This window comes from Perognathus longimembris, chromosome 2, assembly GCF_023159225.1.
Source record: "Perognathus longimembris pacificus isolate PPM17 chromosome 2, ASM2315922v1, whole genome shotgun sequence".
Taxonomy (NCBI): Eukaryota; Metazoa; Chordata; class Mammalia; order Rodentia; family Heteromyidae; genus Perognathus; species Perognathus longimembris.
The window spans coordinates 115,339,661-115,354,511 of NC_063162.1; the positions used below are offsets into that span (position 1 = coordinate 115,339,661).

Sequence of the window (14,851 nt, forward strand, 5' to 3'; positions counted from 1 at the left end):
TAGTCAGAGTAGGGAGTCTTCTCTGAGCACTCTTTTTGTATTAACCTTATTACGTTTTTAAGATACCTTCTCTGGAAAGAATAAGAATTTTGTATAAGATGCTTTGTTTTGTCATGTGTAGAAAGGAACTTTTTTCCTGGTCTCTTGCACTCTCTCTCTCTGAGAGACAGACAGACAGACAGACAGACAGACACACACACACACACACACACACACACACACACAGGTTGTCTTCAAATGTGTGATCTTTCTTCCTCAGTTTCCTGAGTGCTGGGTATCAGGTATGGGCCAATTGTTAATAGTGTTTAATTTTACTGAAATATTGTTCCTATTTGGTGATAAATCATGGGTCATATATCCCTTATATAATTCTTTATGCATGTGGAAACTTAATAAACTGTCTTGCCAAATCCCCAAATTGAAGTACTTCAGAAGCATCAATTTCATTGACTCTGTAAAGGAATTGTGAGTAGTTTGTGATTGAAAATTTCTGCAATGACGATTTGTCAATAAATTAAAAAGTTTTAAGACAGGTTAATGAGCTTGGGCTACAATACCTGGAGATCAGACTTCATGCTTTTTGTGAACTAGCTACTGATCAGTGTAAAATTCAAGGACCTGCCAGATTTCTTTGCTTCTCATAACTTAAATAAAAGGCTCAGAGCAATTCAAGATAGTTTACATTGTGCACATCTGAACCAAGAGTTAATAAATAAGCTGGGGCTTAGGTAGAACCAGATGCTATTGAAGTTCAAAGTAAACACAATGAAACATCTTTGAGTTTTAGTTAAATGATGACATTCTATTAATACTGACTCATATGATGCCACTAGCCAAAATAACAGAGAGGAATCACTTATTGAAGAGTTTAGGATTAAAAATATCAAAGGCAATGTAGTGAAGGGTTGTCTTGTTGACACTGGATGTTGGGAAGATTTTAAAGTATATGGTTTGCCCTTCTCTTAAGTATACCTGGTCTGATTTGTGGCTTCATCATGAAGCAGTGAAGAATAGTATCTACTTTTCTGAGTAAAATCTGAAAAGCAAAAAATTTATATGAGCTCACTGATTTTGATTCAGTAAAATATCTGAGCTTGAAAAGTCTCTAGCAGAAAGGAAATTATTTAAAGATGACCAACATAGATAGTTTCTTCATACTGATTGGTTCCCAGGGAAATATTTTCTCCCTTCTTTCTAGAGTTCCAAGGAAATACTTTCCTGGATAAACATTCTTTGAGAATTCAAAAGATTATTGTGTCTCCAGTTCAGAATAGTCTCTTTGGGATTGCAATGTTTTCAACTATGTCGGTTTCCAAGGTTCAAACCAGTGATCCTATAGATTTGTGAATGTTGTCTGAGCTGAGGCAAAATTGTAAACATTAGGCACTTTGGTTAATAGTTGAAAGCCCTGTTTTAATCCAGGAGGGAATAAGATAGAAGTTCTTCCTAATTGGTCTGATGGGTAGACTAGAGAATGAATTCTAAAGTAGTTTAGCAGTCAGTGCAGGTATTGACAGACAATAAAAAGCCCCTGAGGAAGCAAAAGAGGAACCAAAGGCTTTTGTTGTGTTTGATCAAATCTCAGGAGAAAGCAGGGAAATTGAGATATTGAGAAACTAAGTAAGTACTGTTACAAATGAGGCCTATTGGGATCCCAAAGGAAGCTGAACTCTTAATGAGAAGGAAATAACCTCGCAACCACAGCTTTTTTTGAATTTTTTTTTTTCAATTTCCTGTTCTTGGAAGGTTTCAGTGCTAAATTGTATAGAGTTTGAAGGTAGGTTAGATAGTGTGAAAAGTAAAAGGTGGTAGATTATTAAGTTAAAAGTTGTGTGTATATCCTTTCTGAATATAATAGGAATGGTAAAATGACCAAACAGCAATATTGAGAGTTAGAAAAAGGGAGAAAACAATAAGAGGGGGATTGCTGAGAAAGGAAGAAAGCGAAAAGAGGAAGGGAAGAAGGAGGGAGAGGGGGGAAAAGGATAGACAGTAGTTAGAGAGTGATAAAAAATATTCAGAAAATCAAACCAGGTGAATCCTGAGACACAGTCATGACATTTTGCAAATTAGAAGGTTTCCCTCATCGTACAGTACACTGAGAACAAAAGAAGGATATTCGTTAGGCCAAATTATGAAAGGAGGATATTCTTGGAAGGGATCATAGTGGCTCAATAGCTATGTGCGTATGACCATATAAAATGATGCTTATCGAAATGAACTACAAGAAATGGAAACGAAAGGTTTTTTTTTATTGTAATGTTTGCAGTTCTTTCTTTTTCCTTTCCTTCATGTTTTTCCTATGTTTTATTCCTTGTTGTCACTGTTTTGGTTTTCTGTATTGTTTGTGTTTGTCTTATATATAAGTTTATCTGATTTGGGGACAGGAAGGGGAATCACAGAAATGGTGGGACAAAGGGTGAACCAATTCATCAGTGATAGGCACTAGACACTATATTGGAAATGAAGTTTACAACTTGAGGGGGGGGAAATGAGGGAGAGGTAACACTGTTAAAAAAGAAATGTACTTATTGTCTTACTTGTGTATATATGTATGTGTATATATGTGGACTCATTATTTGGACTATTCTCTGTGTGTGTGTGTGTGTGTGAGAACTCATTATTTGGATTATTGTCACATGTACAGTACATGCTTTGTGAATGTCAGTTGTTATTTTTTCCTTTATTCCTTAGAGTAGTCCTGGAAAAGATTTGAAATATGCCAGTTTCTCTCACTTTAAGATAAAAAACAACAACCCTGAAATCCTAACGATCTAAATAGATTGTGTGTACTCTGGCAGGTGCCTACAGGAATTAGATTACTCACTTCTCCCCCATTTATTCTATTAATTAGATTTTTTTGGAGAAAGAATTTTCCATTGTGTTTCTGCCTTCTCATAGGGACCTCCGCCTAGATTTCATGGCACCCATTTCTCTCAATGCCTTTTCATTCATTGCCAACTGAATATATGGCAAGCCTAACTCCTGCCCTCCAGCAACATTCTAACCCTTAATACTTCTCACAAATAATAATGCAATGGTGTGATTATTTGAGCTGTGCCTTAAAAATATTTCTTTCAAATATATATATATGTATATATATATATATATATATATTTTTTTTTTTTTGCCAGTCCTGGGGCTTGGACTCAGGGCCTGAGCACTGTCCCTGGCTTCTTTTTGCTCAAGGCTAGCACTCTGCCACTTGAGCCACAGCGCCACTTCTGGCCATTTTCTGTATATGTGGTGCTGGGGAATTGAACCCAGGGCTTCATGTATACAAGTCAAGCACTCTTTCCACTAGGCCATATTCCCAGCCCTCAAATATTTTTTGACAAAGCAGACACCCAGCACTGTTTAACCCCACCAGATGTTCATCCTAAGCCTTTGCTCTGAATGTAGTTAACTATTCTAAAAAAATGAAACATGAGGAAAATGGCTCTCTGTGTTTGTCGTGTCCTTTGAAACTCTTCTGTACTTTTCTATAATTTTTGCCAACATCCACACCAGCATTCTTTGTATTTTTGATAATTGTTATTCTAAATGGGGGTAGGTGGGACATTAGTTTTATACTATCCACTTTTAATAGTTCTTTGTATATGCTGCATTTCATTTTTCACAAAAATGGGTAGAAATATTACAAGACAGGAAAAAAGTAGATAGTAATTTGAAAGTAAGATATTTTTCCTCAGATATTTGACACAGAAATATTTATATATATTATGTTCAGTTTAGCCTATATGCTACTCACATTTTTAGACACTGGTAGCATATTGCTTGAGCTAAATAGGATTTCTATTTATGGTTGTACAATAGAAGGATTCTTCAGGATGACAACTGGGTATTTCCAGTTGACATCGCATGAAACAGTATTGTGGTGATTGTATTCATTATGTATTTTGGATTAAAATTGAGCAAATATCTAATTGCTTTTGAGTATCTTGTCCATGAGTGCATGGAATTCTCCTTTAGCCTTTATTTTCAACATAAATGAAAATGTGTCAAAATGCTTTCTGTTAGTGACTGCGAGTTGACATATAAGGAAGGAAGACACATTTGAGAAAGCTAACTTTTGTGATTTCTTAATCACATACATTTTTTTTTTTTTGCCAGTCCTGGGCCTTGGACTCAGGGCCTGAGCACTGTCCCTGGCTTCTCTTTGCTCAAGGATAGCACTCTGGCCTCTTGAGCCACAGCGCCACTTCTGGCCATTTTCTATATATGTGGTGCTTTGGAATCAAACCCAGGGCTACATGTATATGAAGCAAGCACTCTTGCCACTAGGCTATATTCCCAGCCCACATACATTGTTTTATGAACAGGAAAAGTCATTGCAACCTGTCCTCTTCAGTTATTTGCAGTTTAATTCTTCATTTAAGATATTTGACTTCATTTTTTTCACATTTATTGAGGCTAGATGGCATGAAAGACATTTAGTACAAAGAAAAGCTATACACCATGTTTTCTTTGTTTTTCCTCAAAAGAGATATGTTATGTTGTCTCACATGAAAGGAAATTAGATTTCTTACTACAGACTAAGTTTGGTAGCAGAGGCTTAACTGTACTGATAGCATTTTGTTGAAAACCTTGTCAGTTTTCTTCTTGTTGTCACTCCTAGCTTAGCAAAACATTTAGCTCTGGAGGAAAGAGATGCCAGTATGTTGGTTGATGATGAAGAGTACATAGGTATTTGGAAAGTTCTTGAGGTAGCATAGGTGGGTTTCATCCATTATATGTTTAGATGTCCTTGTTGTAATAAAGATATATAATCATGTATTTTATAATATATCTTATGTTTAAGCCAGGCACAGGTGGCTCACATCTGTAATCCTAGCTACACAGGAGGCTGAGAACTGAGAAGTGAAATTCGAGGCCAGGTTGGAAAAACAAATCACAGAGATTGATATCTCTAATTAACTAGCAAAAAGCTGGAAGAGGAGAAATGGGGATATAACTCAAATGGTAGACCACCAGCCTTGAGCAGGAGGGAAACAAGCTAAGTGAGTGCACAAGGCTTCAAGTTTAATCCCTGACAAAAATGTATATTTCACTTCTTTAGATGACAGTCTTAAAATATCTTATTGCTGTTGTAAAGGTAATGTACAAAGTGGTTACACTTGCATAAGTCAGGCAATGATTATGTTTCTTTTTGAACCATGTCACCCTTTCCCTCTTTCTCCCAGATTTTTCCTCCCTTTCCTACCCACAAGTTGTATAGTTCATTTTTCATGGTGTCTAGTATGACTGCTATATTTATTCACCTTTTGTCCTACCCTTTCTGTGTCCCCATTATCCTCCCAAAGACAAACTAATAAACAACTCAAAAGGAAATGACAACAAAAACGGCATAGATGACAATTATTAATGCTATCTTTGGTTCTCAGTTTTATTCAAAGCCCTATGCTAAATACAGACAGACGCAGATACATACACCTTGTTTCTGTTTCTGGTTTTTCTGTGCATTTCCCTCCCTACTTTTGTTTGTGATAATTTCCTTCATATAGAGCCTTATCTCTTCATTTAATATATATTCTACTCTATCTTTAAGACTTAATCACACCCAAGCCACGAAACCTTCCAGATATAAGACAACATGTCTATTGATCTAACTTTGTTCATCTTTTCTAAGGTCTCTTCTTCATTAGACCTTGAACTTGACCCCAGTCTTTGTCAGGATAAACCACTTTTAACAAGAATCCTGGAAGGTCATTGTACAGATACTCCTCACCCTATGCCCAGCATCTAACCATCTTGCCTGCCCTTTCAATTTTCCCCATTAACCTTACTTCTTGTTTCCTCTTAGTACTTTTTCATCTACTAATTCCTGAGTAAAGAGCCAATCTTCAACCCCCTCCACCTTTTACAATAGTATTTATGTCAATTGTCTTAGCCTTACTTTTTATAAGAGTCAGGATAATTTTTATTTTATTTTATTTTATTTATTTATTTATTTTTGCCAGTCTTGGGCCTTGGACTCAGGGCCTGAGCACTGTCCCTGGCTTCTTCCCGCTCAAGGCTAGCACTCTGCCACTTGAGCCACAGCGCCGCTTCTGGCCGCTTTCTGTATATGTGGTGCTGGGGAATCGAACCTAGGGCCTCGTGTATCTGAGGCAGGCAGTCTTGCCACTAGGCTATATCCCCAGCCCAGGATAATTTTTATTTTAACACATGGTATGATTCCCTTGATATTCCTTTTCTTCCTCATCCGTATTAACTTGTTATTTAGCACTTGTAACAGAGCTATTAGTAGATGTACAATAATATTACTGTGTAAAGTCTGGAGCAAGGTTTAGTAACACTGATCAGGTTAAGTGTGATGACAAGTTTCTGTGTTGTTAGCTATTGTTACACCATGAAAGCTCTTGAAAAAATCAACTTGAAGTGGGAAAGGTTCAATTTTGCTCATGGATTTAGAAATTGTAGTCCATGGTTTCTTGGCTTGGTTGCTTTTAAACATGTGGTAAAGTAGAAGAGACCTGCCTTTCATATAGAATCCAGAAAGAGAAGTGAGAAAATAGAATGAGATGTGGATAAAATATACTCGTCAGGAACATGGACCGTAGTGGCCTACTACCTTCAAATACTCCCCAGTGGCTAAAGCTCCCAATGGCCCTTTAATGAATATAAAAATGCATCCATCATTGATGAGGTAAGATTGCTCATGATCCTATCACTTCCCAATTACTTTATTGAGGACCAGGCCAAAAGCATAACAAGAGACCTGCCGATGGATTTGGGGGATGGAGATTTGCAGCCAGGATATAGGAAGCTTTTGGTTGTTTTTATTGTTTGTTTTCTTTTTGGTAGTATTAGGTTTGAACTCAGCCTTGTGATTACTAAGGGAATTTCTTCTTAAGTTGCCCACTTAAATGTCATAGTTCTCAGTTTTTTAATTTCATGCAGTTTGTTTTATAGAAGAAATATGTGGGCATATTCATCATGGAAATGATATGATTATTGTTATATATCATGGAATAAGGAGCACTCCATTTAGACTAAATTCTAGCCAGGCCTTCTTAGAAACCATGTGCCCCACAAGTCTTCCTCCATGACTGCTAGGGCCATATTACTAGCTCCCCAATCAGTCCTGTGCTGCTTGGTTAGCAAAGTTGTCTTTGTCAATAAACTAAAATGCATGCTTCATTAAATTTCATGAAGGAAAGATAGATGTTTTAGGGCCATTTTTCTTAAATGGAAAGTGTGAACATGTTGCACTTGAGTGTTCATAGGTTCTTGCGTTAGCCTTCCCCAGTAAAAGAGTACAAGACCATATACTCATGTAAAGTAAATGATCAATCATGAAATTTCTGTAGGGTACTATTTTTGGAATATTGTCTGTACATAGGTAAAAAAACCTGTAAAATCTGGATGGACACACACTGAAGAATTTCTCTCTAAATGCTGGGATTATTGTTGATTTTGTTTTTACCTGTATTGCTCAAATATACTACTAGAAGCATGGAACAATATTACAATTAGGATGTGACTTGTGAGTGTCATTCTAAAATACATTGCTTTATACCGAGGTTCATAATAAACTATGTGAAACAACGCTTGACTACCCAGGTCCAAAAAGTGGACCTGCTACCTCTAGTGATGATGATTTAGCACCACTTACTGAACTACTTTGTGTTTCATTTTCCTTGTAAAGTAGCTATTACATAGAGGTGTACTAGGTAATAAATGAGACAATGTAAAAAGATCTTGGCCTAGGAAATGTCATATTATAATGCCTGAACAACAGTTTTCAACGTCAGGGATATTTTTGAATTAAAATCTGTCTCTCTGTCTACTATCTCTCTCTCTCTCTCTCTCTCTCTCTCTCTCTCCATACCATCTTTTCATCTTTCTAGTTTTCTTTTTTTTTTTTTTTTGGCCAGTCCTGGGCCTTGGACTCAGGGCCTGAGCACTGTCCCTGGCTTCTTCCCGTTCAAGGCTAGCACTCTGCCACTTGAGCCACAGCGCCGCTTCTGGCCGTTTTCTGTATATGTGGTGCTGGGGAATCGAACCCAGGGCCTCGTGTATCCGAGGCAGGCACTCTTGCCACTAGGCTATATCCCCAGCCCCCTTTCTAGTTTTCTTTTGTTTTAACTCTCTGTCTTCTTCTCTCCCTCCCTTCTTCAGTATCTTTCCTCTTATTTTCCCCTCTCCCTCTCTCCTTTCTTCTCCCTTCTTGGTTCACAGTAATACTGGCATAGACCTTCCTCCTACCAAGACTCAATAATTTTTTGAAAGCTCATTCTGTATTCTTTATTAATACATTAATTGGCATAAGTCCTGTTTTATAGCATGGTGAGTTTTTTCCTCAGCTTTGTATTTAATGGAATAATTTTTGAATTGACACCCTACTTGCCTTTAAAATAGCCCATTTTAATTTGAATTTATTTTTAGGATAACAGTCTTTCAGATTTTGGTAACTGATGATGCTGTATAGCACTCTTCTATAATACTTCTTACAATAAAAGACATATCAAAATTACTAAGTTGCTTGACATTATTTTGAATTTTAAAGTATGTTTAATCACATTTCCTGTTATTATCAAAGTAGTCATTTTCACTAATGTGCATTTTTTTTTCTGTCAATTCCTAATGAGTATTTGTAGGCAAACCAGAAACAGGAAATAGTATCTCACTATCCTACTTACAACACAAACTCAAGAAGTATGTGTATGCTTTGGTTTTTGTTAGAATGAGTAGAGAATAATCTGAACTCTGAATACTCCTGCATTGATGAGTCTCTAGAACTGCTTTAAATTGTTTTGTCCTGCTGTTCCAAGCTTCATTTCATTATGCATCTCTGTTTTTGAGTCACAAGCTCTCTGTGGTTAATGCCATGCAAAAAGTATAGTATATCAGGATGCCTCCGAGCCTTGTAGTGCATCTGTGATGTGCTTTTGGCAACATCTCATTTAACTTATTTCGAGATGCTTCTTTTTTTCAGAGTAGAAACCAGTCTCTTAGGATGTTTGATATGCATTCTGTAACCAAAGAATGAGAAACATTTATGACTGTTAGGAAAAATAGAACATCATCCTTTAAGCATGTCTTTGGATCAAGAAGCTTGAAGAGCTGTGAGGATGAGTCTGATTTTATCCTCTTTCTTTTAATCCGTCATATATTGATGGTGACTCACCCTGATTGTGATGTTTGAGCTAGTTTTTGGGTTTCTTTAACAAAGAAAATCATGAATGAGTGGATTTGACTTTAACTTTTAGGTATAGTGTTGGATATCTATGTTAAGAATTAGCCACAGTTTATTATGTAATCCAAGATTGGGGAAATATCAAGTATATCTATTTCTCTTTTCTGCTTTTTAGAAATATTTTCTGTGAGGACAAAAATAAAGCTGCTGTAGATAAAAATCTATTTGAAGTGGCAGCTTGAGAGAGAAAATTTGGATTGTCTAGAAATGCAAAAGCGTCGCATTTCCAAAGCCCCCAGTAATCTTTCTTCAGATAAGTGTTCTTGAGAGTTGGGGCTTGGGGAAAACAAAAATTCCCAAGCAACAGCTGCGATATTTTATATTTGATGTTTCTTTGCCTTCACTCCATCTCTTTTTCCTTCATCTTCAGCACATCAGGTCCATGTGTTTATAATAAAAGTTGCATGTTTATGGAGACAAACTGAGCAGGCTAACATAGTAAGTTTCAGATATCACTATGTGTGAGAATCAATGTTGAAAACTCTTCCTAAGGACTGATATTTTACTTCTAGTGAAACCAGTGCTTCTCATCAAATCATCATGACCCTTCTCTTGTCATTCTAGGAGTGTTGTATAGCTGCCTATCTTTACATCTGTTGGTGCCTGCCATGTTCTCCTCTCCTCCTCTCTCCTCCGCTTCTCTCTCCTCTTGCCTCCTCTCCCCTCCCTCCTGCTGTCTTTCCTCTTGATAAAAATCTCACTATGTAGCCTAGGCTGGACTCAGATTCACAGTCCTTCTGTCTCAGCCGCTAGAGTGTTGGATTACAAGTGTGCACCAATTTTGATATGGTCTTGGGTGATATATGCAAATTACTTCTTGCTCACTGCAGAATAGTTCCTTGCATCAAAAGGAGGTATTTACTTTGTAAGTTCTAAGGAATGTAAAATCTTCTACATTACTACTCTTGAGATGCAATCTATCAAAATAGTTGATAGAAACTCTCTCAGAACTGAATAGCTGAACCTCAGACCAGATGTTGACTACTCAGCTCAATGAGAATTGGGGAATGCCCAAGAATGAGCTCAGGCTTAAAGTCCACACACAAGATGCTTTTGGCATAGAAAGGTGATATTTACTTACCTTCTGTTCTGCTTGCATCCTTGCTGTCAGTGACAGATGTAGTCATAAATGTGCAGTGCAAATGTAGAAGTGACTTAAATTATCAGATGTCTGAGAATATTGATGGACCTGTGTTTCTCTTGACAAGTTCCATTTCAAGATCTGAGGTGCTTCAGTATTATAGAATTTTAAGGGAACTTAAAGTTGAGACTATTCCATTACTATCAATTATATTGAGGAACTCTGGACAGAGAGAGAGAGAGAGAGAGAGAGAGAGAGAGAGAGAGAGAGAGAAGAATATCTTGGATTATCCTCATAGTCATAGAAGAATTGTATTAATTTGATCTGAGAAAGGAAGTGAGTGTGACCTTTCCTGTGTTTACCCTTCTTATTCTACCTCTTACAATAAATGTTTCAGACAGATTGTTGTTTAGTTGATTTCTGAGCAGTTAGAAAGCAAAATAGTGAATAAGAGTTTTAAAAAGTGATAATAAATAGCTTTATTTTCTGATCAGGTTGCTAAACCAATGGATGAGAGAACACCACAGAGAGTGAATATCTTTTTTGTTTATTAGACGTTGATAAATGTTTTTGACTACTTAGTGGTAGATTAAAAGTGTTGCAGGCTGGTAGCTAATATGTTGTTACTTGTGGCGATTTGGAAGAAGCTGAATAACTAAGAGCAGCAGGGATTCTAGCATCTTCTTTACATGGTAAGGGACTGGCTCATTTGTTCACTATTTAGCCCTACCTCTATGAAAAGAAATACTAGGTGTGTCTGCCTGCACTTGGTATTATTTTCCTTAGTACTTTCTCTTGAGACAAAATCAAAATGGATGAGAAAGACAGAATATATTAAATTTCTAAGAGTATATTAAATTTCTTTTTAGGTATATTGCTTTAATTTCCTTTATCTCTTCCAGACATAATTTCTTTTAGGTGTTAGCACATGGACAACTTTGCAGAGATGACCTAGATAATATTTGTAATTTTGTTTTATTGTATTTTGTTATCCTATTAATTTGAGGTAAGTAATGGAATAGAAAACCTTTGAGCTTTCCTATGAGAATTGTTTATCTGTAAGGAAATTCTCTTTGATGGGTCTTTTCTTTTCTTTTTTTTTTGTGGGGGGGCCAGTCCTGGGGCTTGGACTCAGGGCCTGAGCACTGTCCCTGGCTTCTTCTTGCTCAAGGCTAGCACTCTGCCACTTGAGCCACAGCGCCACTTCTGGCCATTTTCTGTATATGTGGTGCTGGGGAATCGAACCTAGGGCCTCATGTATACGAGGCAAGCACTCTTGCCACTAGTCCATATCCCCAGCCCCTTTGATGGGTCTTTTCAAATTAGAAAATGTACCCTGAGTGAAGCAAGGGGTTTTAAACTTTATAGATTTTTGTAAAACTTTGAATGAACAAATAAATGAATACATGAATAAAATAAGCTATTCTCTTTATTTAAAGCTTTCACGCCTTCATTCTCACTAGACAATTTTTAATCTAAGATATAAAGGGTATCAAGAATTGAAGGCAGGTTTCTAAAGTTGGCAGAGGTTGGATTTGAACCAGTTTGAATGCCTGATGTACTTGAACATGGCTTTGCCATCCTATGTCTTAGGTCTCTTGGCATGGAGCTGCCACGCTGAGTTTGCAGCTTTGCTTCGTGCTGTTACCAGAATCTCCACCCACTTGATGAAGCTAGAGTGTGCCTTGCAGTGAGGCCACGCCGGCAATGGCAGTTATAAAACAGAACAGCATAGCTAGCGGAAGATTACTAAATAAAACAGATCTCTATTTAGCTTAGTGTACTGAATGGTAATATCAACACATTTTGAAACATTTTTTTCCTACCTCATTATTAATATCTCCTCTAGCAAACCATGATTGCCTTCTATTTATTAACTTTTGATTTAACTACTAAGACTTATTCAAGAGGAACCTTCAATGTTTCTTGTAAAAGAAAAACTCTGCTGATTCGATTTGAATTTTGTATTGAAATTATTTAAACCAATGCTTGGATGACGTGTTTTGAGCCTTCATAAAGAACTTAAATCTACAAGATAATTGAAAGACACTGTATTCTTTTTTATCAAAGAACAATAGCTTCTTTTGATATCTTTAAAAGATGACATGTTTTACGTGACTTAGTAACTTAGAGTTTCAAGTAATTCAAGCCATACTAAAGTTTAAGACATACACACATATCTCTAGAACATACAAAATTTCATAATACTTTTTCTGAAAGTATCTTTTTACCAAACATAGAGCTAATAATATATTTATTTGCATTTAAAACTAAGAGACTCAGCCATTGATAAGTGTCTAGACATGTAGAGAAAAACTAATTAAGAAAAGAGAAAGTCACAGCGACTTGGGTTAAAGAGCAATTTGATGATCAATATGATCTGTAATGGAAAATCCAATTAAATAATTGGAGAAAAGGGAGATGCTGATTAGTAATCTGTTGTCAGATTACTAAAGGACAGTGTTTTCAAACATGTGTTGGGTGTGAAAAGGTTAATTAACAAAGCATTCTAAAGTTGTAAAACTTCAAGAGAATGAAAATTTGTATTTGCATGCATCAAGAGCAGAGACTTCATCTTTAACCTCAAAATAGAAAGTAAAGAAATAAATAAGGCTTGAAAGATGATGTTGAAAGCTTTATAGAATGTTTAATATTTCTGGAATTTTTGGAAACATTTTTATACCATATTTTTATTTTGCATATATGAGGAGCAAATGTCATTGTATCATAACAATATCTATATTTATTCACTAACATGTACCCTGTACTAGGAAAGTTCCAGTTATTGAGCACATATCAGCTAACAAGTCTCTTAGCTCCAGAAGTTTGTAGTGTCGTATACATTTTAAAGAAATTTTAATTTCAGACAGTGTGATACATAAAATCTCAAAAGTCAACCATTGCAGTTTTCATAGGTTATAAAAAGGAACACTTGGAAGTTTAATTTATGCTGATTTCAGAATTAGAATTCCATAATGTGTTGCTTTTAAACAGTAACAGAATGTATGTTCAACTTTTTTTCTTACTACAAAATTGTACAAGTCAGTTTATGTGAGTACTCATAGAAGTCCCAACTTTAATTACATTGAAAGAGGGACTGCTGCTAACTCAGTTAAAGGCTTACCTGCTTTCAGTATATACTGACTAGTCATTGCTTTGTGGATTTTAAGTATATAATTTTCAAAAGGATGAGGTTCCTTTCATCATTCAGTTCCTGTACATGCAAGTCAGTACTTCTCAAGAAAAATAGGCAGACTTTATGGGAAGAAGGCAATGTATATGTGTATTTTATGGGTGAGGGGAAAATATCTGTAAATGAAGGAAAATTCCAAGCCTTTCTTGGAATCAGTTACTGCCTCCTCAGGGAGCCAGGGATGAGCTCAACTGGGCTGAGAAAAATCTGTACAGATGTCAGCACTGACTGCTTTGCAGCCTCAAGCCCTGCCAAAGGTTTCCTCCATCCTGAAGGACAACATGAAGGGCACAAGGTACAGTCTCCAGATGAACCCACATGCATAGACATTTCTTTTTGCCTTCACCTGGGTATCTAGAGCACAAATAGGATTAGAGGAATCAAGGTAATGTATTATGAGTCGAAGTTGTGGAGCAGAAAAACAGCAGGTTCATCCATCCTCCCAGTTGAAAGGCAAGGAAAAAAGTCAGCATAACTTCTAACCTGGAGGACAAGCCAAACTGTGGAACCTTGCACATGCCAGATGTCTTTATGGCATTACCAAAACCTATAATGTAATATCAGAAGTCAATTAGTTAAAAAAGAATGCCACTAGGATGGTTGGACTTTGGTGAATGCCTTGGCCTTCTGTTTCTGTTGCAGCATTTTGGGCAAAAATGAAGTAGACACACTTAAAGAAAAGAAGTTGAAAATTTTTATTTCATACCCAGGTATTGGATTCTCTGGGCCACATGAACTTTCCTTTATGATTATTCTCAAGATTTTTGGTTGCAATATAGATTGCAATAAGAAACCATTTTTGACCTATCAGTCTGGTAAAATCAAACATTAATAAATATTGTTTAGGTGATAGAGGGAAGGAATAAGAACTCTCATGTTACTATAGGAAAGGTCACATTTATCCTCTTTATATCATACATTTCTAATATTCACCGAAATTAAGAAATTAAATATACATGACTTTTGAACTTCCAATTCCTTTTCTAGGAATTTATCACATAGACATGCTTATGAGCGAAATTTCATGTATAAGAGTATTCATTCACCATTGTTTAAGTTAGCAAAAAAGTGGGAACAATCTAAATGCCCAATAGTAGAGGACTGAAATTAAATTCATTATGCTCCATTATACAAAGCAATAACCTATGGCCCTTTAAAAGCTAGAGGCAATTTTCTGTGAATTTGTAATTTATATATCACCACATTGTTAAAGGATAAAAACAATATAAGTATACTTTGTATTATATACTATCATTTGTTTACATGTGCTCTTGACATGAATATGGATGTGAGTGAATTAATTTTTGTGATATATGTGAATGTCTGTAGATGTGAAAGATATCATCAGAGAATCAGAAAAATGAGACCTTGGTTC

The 14,851-nt window shown here is 36.2% G+C and overlaps 1 protein-coding gene across 5 annotated transcripts in view; it reads left to right on the forward strand.

Moving 5' to 3' along the window:
• Cdk14 (cyclin dependent kinase 14) overlaps positions 1-14,851 on the forward strand; it is a 511,316-nt gene that overhangs the window by 125,420 nt on the left and 371,045 nt on the right. The window lies entirely within an intron of this gene.